Here is a 16467-nt window from a genome sequence, read left to right on the forward strand (position 1 = left end):
TGAATTAACTGTAATATAAACTTGTAATAGAATTGTACTGTGCTATTGAGGCCACTGGGTGGCGCCAGAGTGCACCAGGCCTGGAGTCAGCAAGAACTGAGATGAAATGTGGTCTCAGACACTCAACAGTTTTGTGACACTGGGAAGATATTCAACTTTTTTCAGCCTCAGCTTCCTCATCTTTGAAATGGGGAAACAAAATAGCACTGACCTCCCAGGGTTGTTGTGAGGATCAAATGAGAGCATATTTTCAAAGTGCTTGGCACATGGCGGGACCTTAATGAATGTTTCCTTCTTTCCTTCCTCCCTCCCCTCCCTCCCTTGTTCCTTCGCTTCCTTCCTTCCTTCCTTCCTTCCTTCCTTCCTTCCTTCCTTCCTTCCTTCCTTCCTTCCTTCCTTCCTTCCTTCCTTCCTTCCTTCCTTCCTTCCTTCCTTCCATTAATAATGGCTATGAGGAATTCAGGGAAGGAAAGAAACAAGTATTTTCTTGCATGTATGTGATCCTTCAATGCTGATGTCTTGGTCTTCAGGGCCTTTGACTTCCTTTCAGTAGACCCTTGAAGGGTGCTGGGAGCAATGATCAGAAGACATGCCTTCCTCTTTTGTACCATCTTGGGCAAGCAGTCAACATCACTTTCCCTTTAAAAACCTGCCTGACCTCCCCTTCTTTAAAAAAGAAAGGAAATGGGGGCAGCTAAGTGGTGCAGTGAATAGAGCACCGGCCCTGGAGTCAGGAGGATCTGAGTTCAAATTCGGCTCAGACACTTGACACAAAAACTAGCCATGTGACTTTGGGCAAGTCACTTAACCCCAATTGCCCTCCAAAAAAAAAAAAAGCGAAAGGAAGAAAGAAAGAAATGTTTCATTGAGGATTCTTAATGTTCCTCCCACACGCTCCCCACCCCCCACTTCCTGACTCCCCTCATCCCCAAAGACACCCCTCCCACATCGACCTCATTCCACATTTTGTCCAGTGGATCTTTGCCGAGGAAGGGGCTCACTCCAACCGCCCGCCATCCTCTCTGCCTCCTGCTTGGTCTCTGCAAATCTCAGGCTCCTGGGATCTGACAGTGGTTTTTTCTTCACATTGTTGAGCTCCTCGTCTCCCCAAGTTTCTCTGAATATTTCCAGGTGCTGCTTATTACTACACAATAATCTTCCATTCTGATCAGGTACCACAATGTGTTAGGCCATTCCCTGAGGCTTTTGCTGCCACAAAAATGCCTCCATGAATACATTAGTTTCAGAATGCCCAGTAGGGGAATATCTGGGTCCAAGGCCAAGCACAATGTAGTGACTTCTTTTTTTAGTATAATTCCAAATCATTTTCCAGACTGTTTGTACCAATTCATTCATAGCTCTACCATGAATACATCTGTCTTGCCATAGTTTTTTCCAACACTGACTTTTTATCTTTCCTTCTCTTTGCTATTGATGGGTGTGAGGTCATAGGCACAGGGACTGTAATCGATTTGGATTTGGGAAGGGCCTTAGAGGTCATTTAGACTAACTCCTTCATTTTACAAGTGAGGAAACTGAGCCCCAATGTGGGGAGCTTGCTTCTTGGCATGCTACTGAATTTCACTGTCTGCCTCTGACCTGCCAGTCCAGTAGACCCTTGGGCCTTGGCATGATTGGCGAGAGTCCTCCCAAGATAGATGCCCCCAGACACAACAATGCACTCTGGCCTTTTTTTGCCACACCTCTATGACAATATTCACCCAGCTGCTACTCCTTGGGCTAGGAAATGTAATCCAATCTATACTCCCATTCCTGGATGGTCACATTCCCATCATGGCGGGCAGCTCTGTGAGGAACTCAGGATTCCTGTTTGAGCCTGACAGGGCAGATTGGAGGCTGGATCTGTTTCATGGTAGCCTTCAAGTTAGACTTTGTGAAAGTTATGTAAGATGTGTTGACTCGGTTTGCTCAGAACAATCCCAGACTGAAGTTTACTCAACTTGGCCTGACTGGGAGGGGGAGGGGCTGCAAGGATTAGATCAGGAAAGTGATTGTTTGGACCTGGAAGCAACCTCAGAGGTCAGCCACTGCAACTCCCCCATTTTACAATGGGGAAACTGAAGCCTAAGGGTTTGGCCAAGGTCCCAAATGGAGCAAACAGTTGAAGTGGGATTTGAATCCAGGCCCCCTGTCTCCAAATGCAGGGGGATTAAACTTTTTCTCTTTGGTTCCTATACTCTGTCTTCCTATTTTTAATTTATGTTCATTTTGTTTATTCAACATTTTTACTGATATCTCCCCTCCCCCCCCTTTTAGCATAAATTTTACTCCAAAGTTCTCATTCAAGCAATCATAAGCCTTAAGCACCAACTAATATTCTAGGTTCTCTGCTGGGTGCTGGGAAGTCAAAGAAAAGAAGGCAAACTTGCCTGTTCTCAAGAAGCTGATGAGGGTAATATGTACATATAGAAGTATGTACTTATTTTTTTGCAGGTAAATTGTTTGCAGGCAGGGACAGGGTAGCTGGAGGGGTCAGGAAGGCTTCCTCTAGCAGGGTCCCTTGAGCAGAGGTTTGACAGACACAAGGATTTGTAAGAGGTAGAGGAGAGGAGGGTCTGCCTTCTGCTCGGGGCACAGACTGTGCAAAGATTTGAAGATGAGAGATGTCATTTCCTAAGTGTGGAACAGAGAGACCAGTTGGATGGAGCCATAGGGATGGTGGGAAGGAGACCAGCATATGCCATCTGAAAGACAGCTTGGGGACATATAATGGGGATTTTAAAACGCTAAACAGAAGAGGCTGTATTTAATCCCAGAGGCAATGGGGAGCCATGGAAGTTTATTGAGTAGGGGACTGATACTGTCAGACCAGCACTTTAGGAGAAGCATTCTGGTGGCTCAATGGAGGGTGGAGTGAAGAGGGCCAGACTTGGGCCAGGGAATCCCAACAGGAAGTTACTGCAATAGTCCAGGTGAAAGGCAATGAAAGCCTGACTAGGGTGGTCGCTGTACAAGAGGAGAGAAGGGGATGTGAGAGAGTAACATCACGGAGAGAGAAACAATAAGATTTTCCAATTGACTGGAGACGTGGGGTGAAGAAGAGACTGACGCTGTGAAGATGGGAGGTGGGTGCCCTCCATGGGGACAGGGGATTTAGAGACTGAGGGATTGTTTCGGGGAAGGGAGAAGAAAATGAGTCTCTTTTTGAGAGTTCAAAATATCCAGCAGGTAGTCTGTGAAGCAAACTGCAACTCGGGGGAGACTAGGGCAATATCCGGGCATCATCTGCATGGAGATAAAGATGATAATGAAGTCCTCTGGAGTTGATGAGAGAGAGAAAGGGAGAGGGAGAGGCAGAGAGAAAAGAGACAGAGAGGCACACATGCAGAGACAGAGACAGAAAATTAGAGAGAGGGAGGGTGGGAGAGACACAGAGGGAGAGATAGAGAGAAAATCAGAGAGAAAAGGTGAGTGTGTCAGAGAGAGAGGGAGAGAGAGACACACAAGAGAGGGAAGAAGAGAGAAAGAGGGAGAGAAGGAGTGGCAAAGGATAATGTTCAGGGAAAATGTCAATGCAGAGAAGGAAGAAGAGGGACCTTGTGGAGGAAGAATGTCCTCTTTCCTAAGTAAATTAAGAGGGGAAGTCCTCAGGGGAGAAGGGAGAGAAAGGAAGAGGTCTGGAAGACTTGAGGAAGGAAGGGACTGTTTGAAACAGTCTCTGTGGAAAGTGGGAGAGAGAAATCAAATTGGGAGGAATTGAGAGACTACTTTGTTGCAGTGAGGACCCAGGTGACATCAGATAACATGACTTTGTCAGAGAAGGAGCTCTCCAGGGGCCATTTCTTCTGATAATAAATGTAAAAGAAATGAGAAAAACAAGCAGTTTAGCAAAGATCCGAAGACTCCGAGCCTCCCCCCCCCCCCGCCCCCACCCCCTCCTTCCCCTTCTCTTCTTCCCCCCCCCCTCTTCCTCCTCCTCCTTTTATAACTGGTTTCTTAACCTGAGGTCATGGACCCCCATGTGTAGACAAGGGGTGTGTGAACCTGGGCGGGGGATGACATCTTTGTTTTTCATTACCCTTCGGTTTCTTTTCTCGTCCTGTACATTTTATTTTTTGCATATAAAAACACGATTCTGAGAAGATTCGGAAGGGGTCTCCAAGACACCAGGAGCAAAGATCTGTCTTAGAAAACTAGCTGAAGACGCTCCCTTCCAGTCCATCGTCCTCAGCCGCCAGCGCTGTCCCTAACATGCAGCTTGGACCATGGCAGTAAAGCCCAGTGACTCCCTGTCTGTCGCCTCCAGGATCAGATGGAAAATGGCTCCGCTTGGCTCTGATGCCCTTTGCAACCCGGTTCCTTCTGACCTCTCCAGTGCTACTATTTTCTGTCCATGTGGTCTACAATCCTGCAGCCCGCCTGCCCGCTGTTCCTCACACCCAGCCCCCCAGACTCCTTGCGGTTGTAATGGTTGTCTCCCATACCTGGATGCCCCCCCCCCCTTCCTTCAAGACTAGGAGACCTTTCCTGGCCACCCCTCCCCCAACACCCCCTCTTCTTCCTTCTGACTTTATTTATCCTTTGTGGTCTTCAGTTGTTTGCATAGTTTTTTCTCCCACTAGAGTGTGACCCCCTTAAGCGCAGGGGCCTTGTTAGGCCTTTCTTGGTAGCCCCAGCACCTGGCACCATGCCTGGTACCTAGTAAGCCTTAAGTGCTGACCTGGGCACTTGGCAAACCATTTTTCTACATTAAAAGATCAATGGTGCCCTCTTCATTCAAAGTTTACACAAAGAGCAGATCCTCCTCAGGGATAACAGATTGTCATATTAAAAAAAAAACATTGAGCTTGGCAGGGTTTCAGTGAGTGTTTTATTTGGCATTTCAGGATCGTTGCCTTTATGTAAGCCAGGGCAGAAGGACTGGGTTATCAGGGTTATCAATAATGATGTCAAAGGGATGGCCAGGTAAGCACAGTGAGTAAGAGCACTGGGATGTGTGGGGATGACCTGGGGATCAAATCCAGACTCAGACACTTAGCACCCACCCAGAAGCACCTGGCCGTGTAACCTTGAGCAAGTTACTTAACCCCGATTGCTTAGAAAAAAAAATTTAGAAAAAAAAAAGATGTCAAAACCGGGGGCCCCCGGCCCCCCCCCCCCCCACGAGGGTTCCTGGCTTCATTTGGATTGCTTCTGCAAGGCTTCAGTTCTCTTGCCAAACCTGATTACACAAATCAGAACACAAAAAAGGACTTACGTCTAAACTCAGAGACAATAACAGAAACCTTGCCCTCTGCTGGCCCCAGTTCACAGGGGCTCCTTTGGAGTGCCTGCCTCCCCTCCCCCCCAAGAGGAAAGGGTTGCTAGAGAATACTAGAGAGGTCATGTGCATGAAAGGTTCTGGATTCAAATCCCCAATCATCTACTTACTGATAGGTTAATCTTCTGAAAGTTGCTAGAGGGGCCTAAGTGCCTCTGGAAAATGAAGGGTTGAATGTTTCTTTGGGGCTCTGATGGGTTTCCTAGATTTTTTTGTCCATTGAATTGTATTTTTGTGCCTGGTGTCCCATCCTCTTCCCAAACAGAAATGTCTGGCTGTCCTCCATGCCTGGAACATGCTTTCTCCATGCCTCATGGAGTCTCTCTTCCTTCAAGTCTTGCCCAAGTACCACCCAAGCCTCAGCTGACTCCCCGATCCCTTTCAAATGACCTTGGGTTGTTTTTGCTGCATCTGCTTTGTACGTAAGGCTTCATTTGGGTCATATTAACTACCTCTGTTTGGATGTCTAGGTGAAAGATGACCTGAAAGGCCTTAGATTTGCAGTCCTTTGATAGCCTCTAAGGTGGTGAATGCTTTATGTACCTCAGGTCATTTGAGACTCCCTGGGGCCCAGTAAGGTGGGTGTGAGAAGGATTATTCCCATTTTACAGATAAGGGAGGTTGGGGCCAGAGAGATAAAGGGACTTGCCTGAAGTCATACAGCTAGTCAATGTTTGAGTTCAAATTTATACCCAGTCTTCTGATTCCAGGGTCAGTGTTCCTCCCAGGCTCTCCTCGGACAGCTTTGATTTCTTTTTTCATCCTCTCAGTTGGTGATCTCAGTTGTGGCTTCTCCATGATGGGAATGACTTCCAGATCAAGACCTTCAGCCCTTACCCCTCTGCTGAGCCAAACTGGATCTTGAGTCCCTTCTACTTTATTCCCCCCTTTCCCACCACCAAGCCTTTACCCAGTCTGTCCATCCTTTAAAGCCCAGGTCAAGTAATTCCACCTTCTTCATAACACCTTTCTTGGTCCCACTTGACTAGAGGTGAGTGGTTTCCCCATCATCTCTATGACCCTTGATCATCCCTCTTCATATCTCTACATTCTAGTTTTCATACCTATATCTATTCTTTGCCAGGTTGCAAATCCTTGAGAGCAGAACTCAGTCTCATTCATCTTTGTACCCTTCTCACCCTTTAGTAACTGAAACATTTAAAAAATGTTTTTATTTGGAAGAAAATGTCTTTCCAAGGAGGCATGTGTGTAAACTGTTAGCTGGCCTTAAAGCTACCATTTTGAAATGGTACATTAAAACACTAAAGAGAGACAGAATTTTAAAAAATTAATATAGTAATTTTATTTCCACCCCCACTTACATGTTATAACAATTTTAAAACATTTTTTCAAGTTAAATTCCAAATTCTATCCTCTCCCCCTCCCCAACTATAAACAATTTGACATAGGTTGTACATGTGTAATCATGTCAAACATTTCCATATTAATCATTTTGTACAAGAAAAGAGAGACATAATTTCAAACACTCAAAGAACAGATCCAGGTAGATACCAAGTGCCTGCCTGCACACAGGCCCACCAGCAAGCATACAGACAGACGGTGCTAAATGTTTGCTGAATCACAATATTCCTTTCCCATGAGCCAAAAACATTAGAAAGACATGATTGATGGAGAATCAATAGAAATCATTGCAAAACTTTCTGAGTGCCTTGAGAACTGGGCTGATTAGGGTAAATGTTTAACCAGCACTTGGGTTTTATCACATTGTTGTGATCACCAGATGTATGCTTGAAATATTTCAAAGAAAAGTTGGCTCAGCACCTGGACTTTTTGGAACTTCTGATTTTGTTCTATTTCACTCCAGGCTAAACACCAAACCTATTTTGTTTTACTTACATTTCCAAAACCAAGCAGTGTAGTTCAATGGAAAGAAGGCCAGACTTGGAGTCCAGGTAACTGCTCTGCCTGACCTTGGGCAATTTATTTAAGGGATCCATTTTCCTTATAAAAATAGAAGGCTGGATTATATGATCTGAGGTCCTTTCTAGTCCCAACTCTATGAATATAATGGAGACAATGGTTCTTTTGGAAGACTGTAAAATGGTGGCAGAGGTGGGGATTGAGAAACACTGAGAGGGGCTGGGAGAGGGAATCAGCTAGGTGATTTTAAAGTACTTTCCAGGATTCAAAATGCTATATGATCTCAATCAATTATTTATCAATCCTGGGAAGCAGGAGACCAGGTTTAGCAATAGGCTGTTAAAAAAAATTCCTGCACAAAAACCGACGTTTATATTATTTCTGAGAATCACTACATGCTGTCCCATCTCCCATCTCTGTGCCTTTGCATGGGCTCTTCTTCATGCTTGGGATGCACTCCCACCTCACCCCTTAGAACACTTTGCTCCCTTCCAAACTCAGCTGGAGCACTTTTCAGGTGCAGATGTCCTCACCCCCTCCCAGTTTATCTTATTTATAGATTTATCTTTCCTGATAGAATGTAAAGTCCTTGAGGGCAGGGACCCTTTCATTTGTCTTTGTATTCCCAGCACCTGGGACCCTTTCATTTGTCTTTGTGTTCCCAGCACCTGGGACAGCGCCTGGCACAAGATTGGCCATTTAAATATTTGTGGACTTGGGGGAGGCTAGGTGACAAAGTGAATAGATCACTGGCCCTGGAGTCAGGAGGACCTGAGTTCAAGTCTGGCCTAAGACACTTAATACAAAAGGTAGCCATGTGACCTTGGATAAATCACTTAATCCTGATTGCCCTACCTTTCCCTCTCCAAAAAAGCAATAGATAGATAGATAGATAGACAGACAGACAGACAGACAGATAGATAGATAGATACTTGTGGACTGACTAATTGGATGGAAAGTTGTAGGGAGAGAGAGATCAAGAATTCAGAGATGGAGATGAGGGAGGGAGTTCCAAGACCACCTCTTGGTCACCCCCTTTATTTTACAGTTGAGGAAACTGAGGAGAGAGAAGTAAATTGCCCCTGGTGGCACAGGTAGTACCTCAGACAGGATTTGCCTTCAGAGCCAGCCCCTTATAATTTGAGTTATTTCAGACATATATTAAAACATGTGTGCATGAAATTGAGTTGAGCTGAAATGAATTGAATTTGGCAAGCATGTATCATCAACCACCATCAGGCTAAAAAGAGAGACTGGACTAGCCTTGTTCCCCTCTGTGGGCAGTGCTGGCCCCAGGAGAAACTGGGAAACAGCCAAGTTTCTCTCCTTCCTTGACACTGTTGATCTCTTCTCCCTCTCCCTGTCCCTCACCCTAAACCAGTGCTTTTGTGCTGGTTATTGCCTACCCAGGGGTTGGGGGAAGGGGTTGTCCCTCCCGGCCACCCACCCCCTCTTCTTCCAGAGGCAGCTGGGTGGTAAAGTGGATGAGAGCTGGTCCTCTAGTCAGGAAGACCTGAATTGAAAGCTGACCTCAGACAGTTACTGGCTGTGTGACCCTAAGCAAGTCACTTTATCTCTGTTTCCTCATCTATAAAATGGGGATAATAGTAGCACCAACCTCACAGATAAAATGAGATAATAATTATACAGCACAGAGTCAGGCATGTGTTGTCCTAAGTAGTAATAGTAGTAGAAGCTTAATAAATGCTTACTGACTAACCAGGTCATTTGACATCAGATCTGCTGGTTTCAGAGTCAGTTAGCCGGGGGTATCTTGGAGAGGGCCTTTCCCTGGTTTGTTCTTCCATTGCTTCTTCCCTCAAAGAAGGGCATTAGACGACTGTAAACAATCTCCAAGAACTTGTGGGGATTTCCCCAGCCCAGAGGTCCTAAGATCCACCAGGGGAGTCATGCCTCCCACTTAGGTCCATTTGACTGGAGTCAATAAATCAGCAGGTGAATTAAAAGACATAAAATTTATCATATAAAAATGATCATCTGATGACAGGTTACCTGTTGGGACACAGTCATATATGCTGGTTTTACACAGCCTTAGGATGGACATCACAGGTGGCAAAAGAAGCCCATCAGGGGAGGCCTCTTACCCACTTTCCTAGTTTGAGAGGTTGAGTAATTATTTGGGAGACAGGATGTCCTGCCAAGGATCAGGTTGTTCCAGTGGGAATATTTCTCTGAAGTTAACCTTATCAGAATATCTGGGTAGGACAGGAGATCTCTAGGATGAGGGAGGTCTCCTTCAAGATAGAAATCGGGAAAACTCATCTTGTCTTTGCCACTTTCAAGGTCTCTATTTCCACAACCCTGTCGCTCTATTTCTTTGATTTCTAAGGTTACCTTTTCTGAGATGTTTCTCCAAAACTCATCTCCCTCCTCCACTGGATCTTTCCAATGGGAAAATCCTACAGACTTGTTATGTGGGCATAATTTTAAGAAGGGAGTGTCCAAATGGAGTGCTTTAGGACAGGCATCATAAACAGTCACAGGATCTCAGACCTGCCCCAACAAGGAAGGGGCTGCCCCAGGGTCATTCGTCCCATCTCTCTCAAGGACTTCAAGGAGAAGATAGAAAAATGACTTATCAGATCTACTGTGGGGAAGGGGCTTCCATGGGTCGGGCCACTCTCCAGTTCTGTGATCTTGAATTGGAAGGGACCTCAGTCACCTTCTAGTCCAACCCATGAAAGGAATCTCCTTGATATTATTCATAACAACTGCTTGAAGACCCTCAAGAATGGGGAGCTCAAATTTGGAAAGATACCCAAAGGGCAAACAAACTGTGTAGATCCTTTGATCAAGCACAGCTAGGGCTGCATCCCAAAGAGAACATCACAAAGGTGAAAGGACCCACAAGTACAAAAGTATTGTAGCAGCTCTTTTTGTGGTGGCCAAGAACTGAAAATGGAGGGGATGCCCATCACTGGGGGAATGGCTGAACAAATTGTGGTGGATGAATGTAATGGATACTATTGTGCTACAAGAAATGCTGAGCAGGTGGACTTCAGAAAAACCTGGAAAGACTAACATGAACTGATGCTCAGTGAAGTGGGCAGAACCAGGAGAACACTGTACCCGGTAACAGCAACATTGCTGGATTGTTATATTTGTCCTTTTTCCAAGAGGTCCATGGCATCAGGGAAATGAGGACATGACTTGCCGTTGACTTTGACTTGAGTGAGGGGGGGCTGTGCAAGGTCACGAGCCTCACTTTCTCCTCCAGAGCCATCTGGATCCAGTGACCACATATTCATCAGTAGGAGTAGAGATGGCCCAGGATGCAGTGGGAGATCCCAGTCCTTTTAGGCTAAGAACTTTTCAGGTACTCACTTAGAGTGAGGTAATTAATGCCCATTCAGTGAATAGGCCTCTTTTAAGAAGTGAGTGAAGGGATGGCCCCTTTCATTTACATTTAATTAGAACTACCTGGGGCAAAGATCAACTATGAATGACTTAGTTCCTCTCAGCAAAACAATGAAAGATACAAGTCTTTCCATTGAACTCACAAAGAAAAATGCTATCCACATCCAGTGAAAGAACCCATGGACTTTGAATGCAAATTGAAACAGACTATTTTCACTTTCTTCATTTTCTATTTCTTTTCCCTCTTTTGGTCAGTTTCTTTTTCACAAAATGAGTAATGTGGGAATATGTTTTACATCATTGCACATATATAACCCTTATCAAATTGCTTACCAATTTAGGAAGCAGGGAAGGGAGGGACAAATATTTGGAACTCAAAATTTAAAAAAAATGAATGCTAAAAATTATCTTTACACATAATTGGTAAAAATACTATTAAATGTTATTTAAAAAAAAACAACAACTCAAGAATGGGGAGCTCATGGTCTTCTAAGGTGGTCTGATGTGGGCTGAGCCTAGCTCAGACAAGTCCCCTGGTAGTTTGTCAGATACTGGAACAAAATGAGACATTCATAGGTCATTCAACAGTTATCAAAAGGAGATTTACTCAGCTATGGCAGGAAAGGACCTCCAATCTGGATATTCAGTAAAGATGCCCCACTGGGTCATGGTTGTGCTATCACTTTATGTTCAGAAGCCCCAGGAGAATTGGAACTCCCCGAGGCCTTTTGTGCTTAGGTGGACAATCAATCAGCCACATCAATGACCTACATCCATCTCTCAAGCCACTCAGGTTTCAAGGAGAGAGCTAGGAAACCTCTTAAGGACAAGCAGTAGGACATGGGAGGGGCCAGGAGGAGCAGGATAGGGACAGAGAATGGAGGGACTGTGGGTTCTGCTTGGGCAGCCTCTGATTAAGAATTGTGGGCACTGGAAAAGAAGGCGGTGCGATTGCCTTTGGCCTGGGGCTCCTCCCTCCAGACCCTCCCTACACTCCCTCTTCAGGAATTCTGTAAAAGAGGACACATGGAATTTCTTCAGTGTTACAACTGTTAACAGGCTTGAGAGGACATAGGTAGTTGGGATCACTGAAACCCAAGGAAATTCCTAAGTCTAGTTTTAGCTACTAGTTTCATTCTCTCTTTTTTTCCTAACCTAAAATGATAATTCCCTAATTAGTTGAAATTAAGTTTTAGCTCCTGTTTCTAACCTATGGAAACTTAGGGAAATCTACTACTAAACAGCCCCATTAGGCAACAAGAAGGAAGGTAGAAGGTGGAAGGAAAGGTCCTGGATAACCCACACCTGCATAACTGAGTCTGAGGAGAGGATAGTGGTGTGCACAATTCATTTACAATTTTTATTTTCAGTCACAAATTCTTTCCCTCTTTCTACCCTTCTTCCCACTGGCTGAGAAGGCAAGAAATATGACAACCATTAGACATAGGAAGTCATGCAAACATATTAGCCATGTTCTGAAAGGAAAAAAAGAAGGGGGGAAAGGCAAGGAAAATCAAGTAGAAAAAGCAAAGCTGCTTGTGTTTACACTTGGCATTTCTCAGTTCTGTCTCTGCAGGTGGAAAGGCAGCTTCCATCACGGGGCCTTTGGAACTGTCCTGGGTCTTTGTCTTGTGAGAGCAGCTGAGCGTTTCACAGTGATTATTTTGCAATATTATTAAGTGCTCACTTTAAGTGAGGTACAAAAGTATCAACTATCCTCCGGCCCCTGACACAGCCCCCTCCTCCTCAGACTTTGGAAAACTTTGTTGGTAAATAAAATTCTGAGCCTTCCTGGAGTTTTCCACTCATCAATAGAGTATTTGAGTGTTTGTCCTGGGAAGAAAGGGAGAAAAGGAGAGAGAAGGAGAGAGAGAGAGAGAGAGAGGAACAGGGACAGGGAGAGAGAGGGGGAGGAAAAGAGGGAGGGAGGGAGAGAAGGAGGGAGAAGGGGGAGAGAAGAAGAAAAAGAAGCGAAGAGAAGAGAGAAGAGGAGAGAAGAGAAGAAAGCAGTGTCACTTTGCTTTAGAGGCTAAGACTCAGCCATCATTTGTCATTCATGGAAGCCTTTGAGCAGACCGACATGGAAAGCTGACTGACCTTTGGCCCTTCCTTGGGTTTCCAGCCTTCACCCATGTCATGCATTCAAGGACTGCTTTGGTGCCATTGAAAGCCCGAAGTTGGGGGGTCAAGGTCTTACTGCCAAGGCTGAGTGAGGCTAAAAAAAAAAAATGACTGTTGGCCCAGAAGCCATAAAATTCGGCCCCCTCCCCTGTCTGTCTAGCTAGGACCTGATAACCCAGAAAAGATAAGGCTCCAAAGTTCCTTCTCAGTAGTTCCTCACTGCTGTGGGAAAAAAAAAAATGCCTTGTCGGAGTTAAAGGGCTCTTATTGTGAGCCTGAAGGCGTTTCAACTTGTTTTGATATTAAAAACACCCAATGCTCCAGGATCTTGGCTGCCCATTCAGTTAGTGTCCAGACATGCCTGCTTCCTGGCTGGTGCAGCCTTTCTTGGCTGGCTCATACATATCCTGGTGTCCAGACAGCTCTTCTCTGCTGCCTGGAGTGTGAAATAAAGATTCAGGTCTTCCTGACTCCAGGCCCAATGCTCTACCCACTGGGCTACCTCGGTTAATACAGGTTGTGGCTGAGGTCACATCTGAACCCATGGCCTCATGCCTCCAAGTCTAATGCACTGTCCACTGTGCTGGACACGATTAGCACAGGCACCCAAACATTTGGAGGAGTGGGCTTCTGGTTGTGGGCAGGGATGACTGTGGGGGTGAAGGGTGGGGATCATCACATGAGAACCTCTCCTTCCCTCCCCTCCCACCAGTTGGAGAAGAATGCAGACAGAAGTGATGGGATGGGTCAGTGAATGGAGCATTCCAGGAGAGCAGGGGACAGAAGGCTGCTTTGGAGTGAATTCTCAGCATCTCAGCAACTTGTGAAGCTGCTGGCTCCAGGAGGGACAAATCCCAGCACCATCCAGTTCTGTTTTTCTCCCCTTTGTCCTTCAAGCTGAGACATCTCTCTTATGCCAGGAGGTCCCACTGAGGAACTGCCTAGTCCTCCCTCTTTCTCTGTCTTGGTCAAAAAGCTTCTGAGTGGAAAGAAATTCTCTCAAGGTCAGAAGCCCTAATTTGGAAAACTCTAGGAAAAATGTCTCCAGTCTCACCAAATCTCTGACAACATCTCTATACCCCCATCAATAAAATGAGGTAATTGGACTTCATTAACAAGGTGCCTTTCAAACAAAATACTCAGGGCTGATAATTATGATACTAATATTACAATAACAAAAGGATTCTTCCCCCGTTCCCCCGCCCCCAGCACTTGATTCACACTGGAAACTGAGCATTTGGCTTACCTCAATTAGCCTTGAACTGAGGTCCAAATTTTAAAAAAGGATTGTGTTGGGGATGGAAGGGGGGAGAATAGAATCAGAGATGGTTAGAGCTGAAAGGACCTTGAGAATGTATAACAAAGTGGAAACTGGGGGGAACCTGTTACCACCTAATACAAAATCCTCACATTTTGCAGATGGGGAAACTGAGGCTCACAGAAATTCTTTTGTGAGTCCTTGCCTTTGGTTCCTAGACTAGTCTTTTAACACTTTCCTGAATCTGGATAATATCTGACATGTTGTGTTTAGACAGGAAGCCCAGCTACTACTCATCAGTAAAATTCTATCTTCTCGTGATTTTTGACCCCACAGAGTATGAAGGCATGCAGTCTTTCCTTTTGCTGGGTTGGAAGGATGCCAGTGCATATTGGGATGACCAGAATTATTCTTCTCAAAGAACTTTGAAGGAGGCTGTGAGACCCCCACCTTTGGTTCTGCTCCTAGGTTGGCCAATGGCCACCCAAAGGGCGGTGCAGAGAGGGGATTGTAACATCAGTTTAGGTGCACACTATAAGCTCCCTCCTCCCCTCTGTTTGCCTTGGGTAATCAGGAATGAAGTCACAGAATAATCACAGGATTGCCCGAGGGGCTGAGAGAGACCTTCCAGACCACTGAGTCCAACTCTCTTATCTTACAGAGGAGGGAACTGTGAGCTAGATGGATTAAGTGATTAGTCTGAGGTCACATAGGTCACAGTGAGGGTCAGGGCTGGCATTATGCCTTCCTTTTCTACAGTGATTTGAAGGTCTCCATTGCCCTGTGAAAGAGTGATGAGTACCATTCCCTTTATAGAATTAAAGGTACTGGAGTGGCCACACCAGTGGGGCTCATAAGCTGGGAATTTACCCCTAGCTACCTTCTAGAGTAGTGGTCAGCCTCTGGGGAGGGAAAGGGCTTAGAAGCAGAGGATCTGGATTCATTACCTTGGGCACTTTTCTCCAGCTGTGAAATTAGGACAATGGACTAGAGGTTGCTTGCTTATTGATAGAGGATCTCTATATCTATTTTCTGTCTCTAAATTCCATGATCCAATCCTACCAGCATTTATTATGCACCTTCTGTGTGTAAGGCCTGCGATGGGTTTGGGGAAGACTATGTCATTTCCAAGGTTCATGGGCTGAAAGGCCATGGGGTAACCATCACCTGAGGAGAGGCCTCTAATTATTATTAATTTTTTTTTTCTTTTTGGAGGGCAGTTGGAGTTAAGGCCAGATTTGAAGGCAGGTACTCCTGACTTCAGGGCCAGTGCTGTATTCAGTGTACCACCTAACCCCCCCCTCCCACCCCCCCCTCCCCAGGGCTCCAATTGTAAGCCTACCTTAAATTAGAAACTCCTTGAGATTCCTTGGGGGGCAGGGACTTTTTTTTTGCCTTTTGCCTCTTTTTGCACCTGGGTCTCAGAACAGAGTTGATTGACTGACTGATGGAATACTTGCCCCTTTGGGAAATTCTCCAGGAGGAGTGGAACAGGGATCCAGGGCATCCTGTGGGTGCAAAACTGTTAGGCCAAACGAGGGGCTAAGTGCAGGAGGGACAGAGGCCGAGCAGCCCCCCGGGGGGGGGGCCTGACTCTTTGCGTCCTGTCTTCCCCTCTCTCAGCCGCGTTTCCTCATCTATAAAACGAGGGAGGGAAGGTGGAGGACGACATGAGTCCAAGGTCCCTTCCAACTGTCGGAAATAATCCTACTGACCTTCCCTTAAAACGTGAGGGTCATTAAGGGACCAAGACACCCCCTTTCCCTGCTTCGGAGCGCCGTAGGTCCCGCGCGGCCTCGGAGTAGGAACATCTGGCCTGAAATACAACTGGAGAGGGTAAGTATCTGTGTGGTCACTTCCCGCTGCCTGCCTCAGTTTCCCCAACTGTAAAACAGCGATCGCGTTTGGCGCACAGTGGACGCTCAATGCATGTTCCTTTCCTTCCTTCCCTCCTCCCCTCTCCCTAACACAGAGGGGGGGCGGGGGGTGCCCAAGAAGCATTATTAGGCCCCTGCTGTGTGCCGGATGCCCTCCGTGCCAAGCGCTGGGGACTCCAAGGGGCCACATTCGTGTCTCGCCCTAGAGGAGGGGGCTCGCGGTCTGAGGCTGGGGGAGATAACGTGCAAACAACAGAGGGGGAGGCTGGAGCCGGCCGGGACCCGCCTTCTCCTGGGGAGTAAACTGAGGCCCGGACCCAGGCAGTGGCTCCCTCGCTCTTCCTCTGGGCCAAGCCGCTTCCCTCAGACTCTACCGTTAGGTGCCCCCTCCTCCGGGAAGCCTGCCCCGCTTCCTCTTTCCCTCTCTTCTCTCCCCCATTATAGATCGCAGGGAAGCTGCACCCTCAAAGGCCAAGGTGGGGTGGGGGTCCAGGGAAGGCAAGTACCAGAGGCGGTAGCACCTGAGCTCAGGTTTCCCGGCCTAAGAGCTAACACCTCCCAGAACGCCACGCTGCACCTCGGTGCAGGGAGAGTCCGGGAGCTGCGGGACGCTAGGACCCAGAGGATGCTGGCACGGCTGCGGCTCCCGACGGGGCGGGGCGGGGGCGGGG

The 16467-nt window shown here is 46.6% G+C and overlaps 1 long non-coding RNA gene across 2 annotated transcripts; it reads right to left on the reverse strand.

The window, feature by feature from the left end:
• Positions 1-11875: 11875 nt before the first annotated feature.
• On the reverse strand, positions 11876-16411 carry LOC138172062 (uncharacterized). Of its 2 annotated transcripts, XR_011171037.1 has the most exons (4): positions 16318-16411; positions 15262-15735; positions 12638-12755; positions 11876-12373 (listed from the first exon to the last, which is right to left on the reverse strand). It is a non-coding gene; the product is annotated as an uncharacterized lncRNA (long non-coding RNA). The 2 variants fall into 2 exon arrangements; XR_011171036.1 differs by having other exon boundaries at positions 15262-16398.
• Between the last annotated feature and the right edge of the window lie 56 nt (positions 16412-16467).

Source organism: Petaurus breviceps, unplaced genomic scaffold (assembly GCF_028583685.1).
Source record: "Petaurus breviceps papuanus isolate PSGF00001 unplaced genomic scaffold, PetGlider_PUasm1.0 490, whole genome shotgun sequence".
Classification (NCBI taxonomy): domain Eukaryota; kingdom Metazoa; phylum Chordata; class Mammalia; order Diprotodontia; family Petauridae; genus Petaurus; species Petaurus breviceps.